Here is an 8,180-nt window from a genome sequence, read left to right on the forward strand (position 1 = left end):
CGGAGATAAAGGTAGAAGATCGCTTAAATGAACATTAATGACGTAGCAGGTTTTCAGGTGTGATTATTGCGTGCGATTTTTCGACGAGTCTGTTTTGGAATTACCTCTTCTGTGCTCAGTCACTTGTCACTTTATATTTCACTATATATTAATGTTTGATGCTACATACTGCCTGAGATAAATCTAAAGGAAAATATTATTGTTACATCGCTAAATGAAGTAGAGGTAATCTCAGATTATTCATGGCACGGACCAAATGGTGTCGATGCAGTAGATGAATCAGACGAGAGAGGAGTGTGAAGTGCGTCATCTCGTTCTCTTTTTCAACCTCTGGTTGAATTCACGGTAGTCGCTAAGTACTTGAAGACATTGCCTAAAGGTGTAACCTCTTAAAAATGGAGAGAGTCGTCATAAGACGACTCTCTCATTCATACTCTTGAGTCTCACAGACGTTCTTGGCCGAGATAACAGTGAGTACGTATGGGTGAATGAGAGACAACAGTGATGGTTGGGTTGCATAACAGGCAACAGTGAGTTCAATGGGAAAATATCAGACAGGAATAATTATGGTGGATGATTGACAGACATGGCTGAGTATGGTGGGTGAATGACAGACGATATTGAGTGTGATGGATGAGTATGATGGGAGGCCAATAGGCTCTTGCCATCTCGTTTCCGAAGCTTCCAGTCTTGTGAACACGGACGCTTCTGGATGGTTTCGAGAGTCGCCTACTTTCTCCACTATCAGCGAGGAACCTACACACAGTGTCACGGGTTAACGTTGGATGGAGGTGGACTTCAGAAGGACAAGAGGCCTCGCTAACAAGGCCTCAGCGTTAGGGTTGGCTGGAGTGGCTCCCATAGGTAAGGTTGTCTTTGACAGAAACGACCTTACGTCTAGACCGCCACCCGGTGGGTGGGTTGGGTGAAGTGCCCATATAATATACAGTTGCGCTTTTTTTTTTTTTTATGGAGTCTATAGACTGGTGGTGAGCTGACCCGGATATTAGACGTGGAGCGAGACAACCCCCCCTTTACCTCCCTAAGTATACGACGGAACGCAGTCGTACCGTGTGTGTGACCCCGTTTGACCTGAAGTTGACGATAATTGAAAATTCAAACCATTGGAACAAAAATGACTCTCTCTCTCTCTCTCTCTCTCTCTCTCTCTCTCTCTCTCTCTCTCTCTCTCTCTCTCTCTCTCTACACACACACACACACACACACACACACTTTTCTCATGCCGTGTTAACCCCTACCAGATATAGAAAATTATTATACCTTCGACCAGGAATAACAGAGCTTTTCAACGTAGAACCGACCCGTGTTGTCCCACATCCACACGGAAATCAAGAACAGGACACTATTTGCGATGCTTCGCGTGACATTGACGAGACGTACCATCAGGTAACATGGCACTTATCTTAGATTATATACCTTAGCCTAGGAAAAAAAAGAGCTATGATTGCATGTCATATCGTGCTATTAGTTTTTATTAAAGTTTTGAAGTGATTACATCTCTTCCAATGCTTTTCCACGCTGACGATAGGACAGAGCGCCTATGAACCAAGGCTGTACGTAGACTAGTTCAATGTCTGGAGTGAAATGCTTTTAGAACAGCTGGTTGCTCGGCGGACGCTTGGCGAATCAGCATCACACGGCGATATTTGTAAAGGGGGTTGGGAGGAGAGAGAGAGAGAGAGAGAGAGAGAGAGAGAGAGAGAGAGAGAGAGAGAGAGAGAGAGAGAGAGAGAGAGAGAGAAGGGGAGACTGGACGGAAAATTCAGTCGAGAAAACGGAGGTAATTTTAGACCCCATGGATGTATCCCGTTAACCTACGATCATTATAGTCATTTAGCAGGCGCTGCTACCTGCTCTTCGCGATGACCTGATGATTGGCGTAGTAGCCTACTGGTCGACGCTGTCTGCCTGCTGGTCGACACGGTCCTGCCTGGCGGTTAACATGGCAGCCTGCTGGTCGTAGCTAGGCGATCCCTGTAACGTCCCGCTGTAATCGTAGCATTCTTTTTTTTTTTTTTTTCCCCTGTCAGCACTATAATGATCGTTAAGTGTCCCTTCACTTTGACAGACTGATGTTTCTTTGTAGATAAATTCGTAAATAAATTGACGTAACTTCAACACCTTTTAGGTATTTGGGTTAAGGTTGTCCCAACATTTCAGAATTACCAGAAAACTCATTTCGATTTCCACCACACTTCCAAGATGTACCTGGTCATAGGTCCGCTGCCTCTAAGCCAGTTGGGCAATTTGCATTATATATATATGTGTGTGTGTTAGACGAGATGGTTTATCTAGGATTTAGTTATGGCGTGTATTGGCCACGAGGTAATGACACTTGATCAGTGGTTACGTAAACTCTAAGCCTCAATCATTCCTAAAATAGACAGAAAAAAAAAAAGTGAGGGAAGGGGAGGGTGATCACTCGACGAATTTGTGGTCACGTGGTTGGCTGCATGGCTATGAATGCGGTTACTTGATTGGCTAAATTTCGGCAAATGCTGTCATTTGATTGGCTGTTATGAATTGCCAGGTATCACCAGTGTGGTTAACTGGTAATACTTTAGTTTTTGCATCTCGTTCCTCTCGTATTAATTGTAGTGACCGACATGGTGGCGAAGACATTTCTTCGTCAGGGTCATCTTGTGCGAAAAGGTGAAAAAGAGTAAGAGGAGAATGAAATGATTAATCAGGAATTTGCTGTTGTTTGTAGACCAGGCCTAAAGGTAGGGAAGTTATAAGATGAGGGAAAGGCGAAGGAAGGATGAAACTTCCACAGTTTCGCTCTTGGAGGAAAGATGTCGTTGTAAGCGTCATTTCCTGTGAGACCAGACAGTAGGAAGCCAGAGCCAAAACGTTTGCTCCGGGTCCAGGTCTTGGCAAAGACAAATGCAGAAAATGCTTTTAAATTCCGATCATTTAACGGCTTGACGCAAATCTGTTTCCCCTGGGGAACGTATTAAAAAATTGGGGTTATTAATTAGTTCAGGGTACTTTACAACCAAAAAACTTTTTGTTTCAAAATTGACATATAATCAAACGCTTCTATAATTCACATAATCATGGGAAATATATACTAGTGCTTTTTCTACATGATAGATGCCCAGTGAATGCAAAGCAATTGATGAAAAAATGCTTTAGAATTATAATCTTTTAACGGCTAGATTACAGTTCATAAAGACGGCCAAACAATATTTCAACCTCATTCGTATTCAGCATGAAAGATATTCCTTATACTGAGGTTTTGACTCAAATCTATTTCTCAGAGAAAAATGCTTTTCATGGAAATCAATTAACCACAGCAAAAATTGCTTTTTTTTTTTATTAGTATCATTAGTTCTGGGTATCTATGAGCCCGAAAAATTTTTTGCCTTAAGATTCAAGTATAACATTATAAAATGCATCTGTGCTTCAGATGATCATGGAATGTATCTTACAATCCTTCTTCAAGCCGACAGATACTCAGTAAATATGAAGCAAATTTACCAAAATTCGTTCAAGTATGTAATAATAATACATCATTACAGTTGAGAAAGTCTCAAATATAAATTTTGGGCGTCAGATTCGATTCAACATGAAAAGAATAGTCCTTATTAGGTTTGTTTAGGCCAAGGTCTACACCATCATACTCGAAACGTTGATGGCTGTAGCGTGTTTCGGGATATACGAACCAGCAGTATGATCATTGTGAATATGGATACATAAGGAACAGGCTCTGTCTCTCGTATAAGACCCTTCTTATACAGCGTAGTCTGAGAGGGGATCCCTAAGATGCAAGCCCTATAAGGTCCTATACAATTCATATTTGCACAGCCCAAGGTAACGGCTGTTGATCACTTGGAACCTTGAACAGAAGCATTGGTGAAACAGTTCTTTCTGATCACAGTGCTTGGAAAAAAAAAAAGAACCTTTATACAACAGAGGTAATGCTCGAAAGTTTGTGACCTAAATGTAATTCCGAGTATTTGACAAGGAGATAATTGCTTCACAATTTCTTGGTAACTCAAGTAAGTCATGGCGTTTGCGAGGCACGGTTAAAAGTTGCAGAGCAACTTCTCGCAAAGGCTGTTTGAACTGTACTGTAGTTCCACATTACTATTAGGTACGCGCCTCATGGCACCATCAGGAAGAACAGAGAAGCACATGTGTTGGCTATATGACACTCAACCGTACAAGATTGAACCCAGTGCATTGCTTTATTTCATCTAGTGTCTTTAACGATACATCCCCCTTCAGTTTCAGCGCCTTACCCTCTTGAAACGATAACCCAAACACTTTGCAGATGGTCATACAACAACAACTGTAGTGTTATAATAGAAGCATTTGTGCAAGCGAATATTTGAAAGCAACTATGATGCTATGATGATATCCGTGAAATTATTATCGACTGCTTTAAAGATTATCTCGTTCTCTGAGGTGGTCATCTCTCTTGAAAGGGTGGCAGTAATGGTTTAACAAGAGAGGTAGTGGATTGTAGATAAAGCGCTAAGTGTTTGATGAGGGCAGACAGTGAAAGATATTTTATGGGAAATAGAGACGATGTTACCTAAGAGAAGGCAGGTAACTAATCATTAGTAAATGCAGTGAAATTTGTATTAAGGTTATGCAGTGAAAGTTGCTTCAGGAGGCACAGCGACTATTAAAGTCGGAGAGTGAACACTGTACTACGGGAAGCGGGAGTGAAACTAGACTAGGCTAGGTAGTGAACGCTAAACTAGTTTAGGTAGTCAACGTTAAACTAGGCTAGGCTGTGTGAATGCGACGCTGGTAGAGTGCAGTGAATGTAACCCAAGTGGGGGGGGAAAAGTAAATGCCACTCTAGAGATGCAGTGATCGACGCACTAGGGGAAGAAGCAGCAGGGGTAAAGAAGTTGACCTCTTGGTTAATGTGATCAAGTTCTTGCGAACTTTCTTGTCAGGGGAACAATTCGTGAGAATCCTTGGGGTGTCTGTCTCGGGCGACCTCCGCAAAGGTCTGAGGAAAAGCTGAGCCATATACCACGCGACCTTCACAAATGGTCAACAAAACTGAACTTTATTTACTTTTTTTCCCCCCTCATCACGGATGCGTTTCAGTACACGTCTCATTTTCTTTCTACGGGTACATACTGTTTCAGATCAACTGCAGCTACGTGACGCATGGGCGAAGGTTGAAATGATAACATTTGTACCAGTTCGACCATTTTACTTCAGAAATTCAGTAACCCTAGGTAGAAGGTATACTAACAAGATACTGTCCTGATGGACGAGCTAAATACCTTGAGCTTTTAACCTTCCATGGCGGCGCTCAACTTCACAAGCTGAAAACGCTTAGCTTTCGACCTCCTCTGATGCTCTGACTCAAGTTCCATCCAGCAGTAATCTACAAGCTTTCCTTCACTCCAGAAACCTTGGTATCGACGCTCCATCGCGCTGTTGTCCTGATGGAAGCGCTTTCCTTGTTCGTCAGACACTGGCAACACCGAGGTTCGCAAAAACGTCCAGTTGTCAATGGAGGAAATTCATCTTTAAGCGACATCCTACATCCCATAGCAGCATAGGATTTCAGAAGTCTTTTCACGCCGCTTTCAAAGTCCGGAGATCTTATGCTTCCCAAGAAATTTTCATATAAGCAACCGAAAGAGTTCCAGCCCTCAAGCCCCAAGGCATCAAAGATGTGTGCTGAAATTGTGGTCTTTCAGGAAATCCCTTATTTGCGAACCGACGAAGAGGCCTTCTCTCGATTTGGCCTCAGTGAGCTTCGGAAATTTTTCCACCACGTACTCGAATTCTTTCGACTTGGCTACGGTTTTCACAAATTGCTTCATAAGACCAAGCTTGATCGGTGTAACCCTTAAGAGATCGATGAGATAAGAACAGATATAATGGGAGACATATGAACCCTATCCCGCTGCCCTCCTCCCGCCAAAGGTGGTGCTGGAGGAACGCGGAACATATGATACCCGTCGGGCACTTATTTATGGATAGTTGGTGTGACCTGTCGGGCCGCCAGTGACTCACTGCGTCCCAAACACACGCTGCCACTATAGATCTGATGAAACTCTGCCATCCTGTATAGAAGGTATGACTCTAGGGGACAATGCCCTGTATAGACGCTATAGCCCTTATTTACTCTTCCAGCCTGTATGACCGCTATAGAACTGATTTACGCCATCACCTTGTATGCACGCCTTTGTTATGATTGACGCTCCCGGTTCCCCTGGCGTCCTGAATATCTTTAGGAGGCAACAGGATCATCCATCGTCCGCGGCAAAAGGAAAAAATTGTCACCCGAGGACTTCGATACCACCTAAAAGGCGGTCTGATTTGAATGAAGAAGTCGTCGGCTGACTATATTTTGCCGTAGACGGTAGTTGATCCTGCTGACTGAGAAGATATTCAAGGCACCACAGAGGCTGGTGGCGTGAATCAGGGCTGTGACCTCCTCAAAGGGTGATGGTATAAATCAGGACGAGGACGTCCATACAGGGTGGTCATTTAAATCAGGGCTATAACGTCTATACAGTATAGTGTCCACTAGAGTTATACCTTCTATACAGGATGGCAAAGTTTCATCAGATCTATAGTGGCAGCGTGTGGTAGGGAGGCAGCAAGCAAGTCGCCAGCGTCCAAAATCTATACATTAGTCATTGTAGAAATAAGTGCCTGACGGGTATCACTTGTTCCCCGTTCCTCCAGCACCACCTTCGGCAGGAGGAGGGCAGCGGGATAGGGTCCATATGTCTCCAGTAATGTTCGAACATCTTAAAGTCATCTATTCTGGGCCAGAAAAATCCTGATTGGGCCTTTTAACGGAAAATTTACTAATAAAGTAGCATGAAGTTATGATTTCCAACAAAGCGTGTGTGATTGATATTTTGTGTCTTGGGGGGAGAGAGCTATACACCCGTGTTGCCCCGTCAATTCACCTTGTATATATGTACCATGTCTTTGCTCTTACACACACACACACACACACACACACACACACACACACACACACACACACACACACACGCACACACACTTTAACCTAAGCCAGGTACTCATTTTATCGACCAGTCCCGAGAGGAGGATGAGGTGGGTGAACTGTAGACCGGCTACCATGACCAGGATACGAACCTATGCAGGTTTGACTCCATGCGACCCGAGTGTGTGTGTGTATGTGTGTGTGTGTGTGTGTGTGTGTGTGTGTGTGTGTGTGTGTGCGTGTGTGTGAAGCTACTTTGCTTTGCTTTTCCTAGTTATCTTTTAACATCCCACAGACAATGATTGAAATTGAGAATGGAATTACTTTAAGACTAACGAGAGAATCTTTAGGAGCAAATAGAAGATGGTCCATTGTACTGGTCAGGAGACGTCCTTGAATCTTCTAGGCGTCCACAGGTACATAATCCGAGGGAGGCCGGTGGACCTCCCCAGGAATGCGTCTCCTGTGTAACTGTTTGCGGACCAAAACCACACGATTTATATTGCTAGAAATAACTGGTTAATTGCTCGTCTGCTCCTTCCCGAGAGAGCGTCCCAGCCTACAGTTTTCTCCGATCGTTTATAAACGTCTGGTTATGATCGACTTTAAAGTTAGCATGCTTTTAAACGCTCGTCCTTTCAACGAGTGATATGGACGTTCTTTGTATGAATAGCTGCCATTCGTACGGAAATTTTTTTTATCAGTCTCCTCAGCACACCAAGAGGAGAATAATTCTAATAGTGCAATCGGAATCAAAGAGCTTCCAGTGTATATATAGTTGCCATGTCTTTATGACCAGCAGGTTAGAGTGATTCCTTCAGGTACTCTGGACTGAGCGAGAATTCCAGCTCGTCACATCAAAATACTCTTCATGCCCACTGGGTAGATGATTTTAAATCAGCAGTCCTGGATCTTCACTTGCATCGCGTTGTAGATGTTGCTGAATGCTCTCGAACTTATTCATTTCCATTGAGATATGATTCTTTTTCTCTTCAGTGAGTCTATATGATTCTTTTTCTCTTCAGTGAGTCTGTCTGTAGTTTTCCATGCTTAAGGGTGGCATAACTTTGCTCTTTGATCTCAGTGCCTTGATGAAATCAGAGGCAATGACTCTAGAAACTGCCTTCGAGGTAAAGCTGCTGATGAGATCTTAGTTCTCATCAAACTGGTTTACCCAGCTTCGAACGAGGTTTAGAACTGTTGATAGAACTTC

Source organism: Panulirus ornatus, chromosome 15 (assembly GCF_036320965.1).
Source record: "Panulirus ornatus isolate Po-2019 chromosome 15, ASM3632096v1, whole genome shotgun sequence".
Taxonomy (NCBI): Eukaryota; Metazoa; Arthropoda; class Malacostraca; order Decapoda; family Palinuridae; genus Panulirus; species Panulirus ornatus.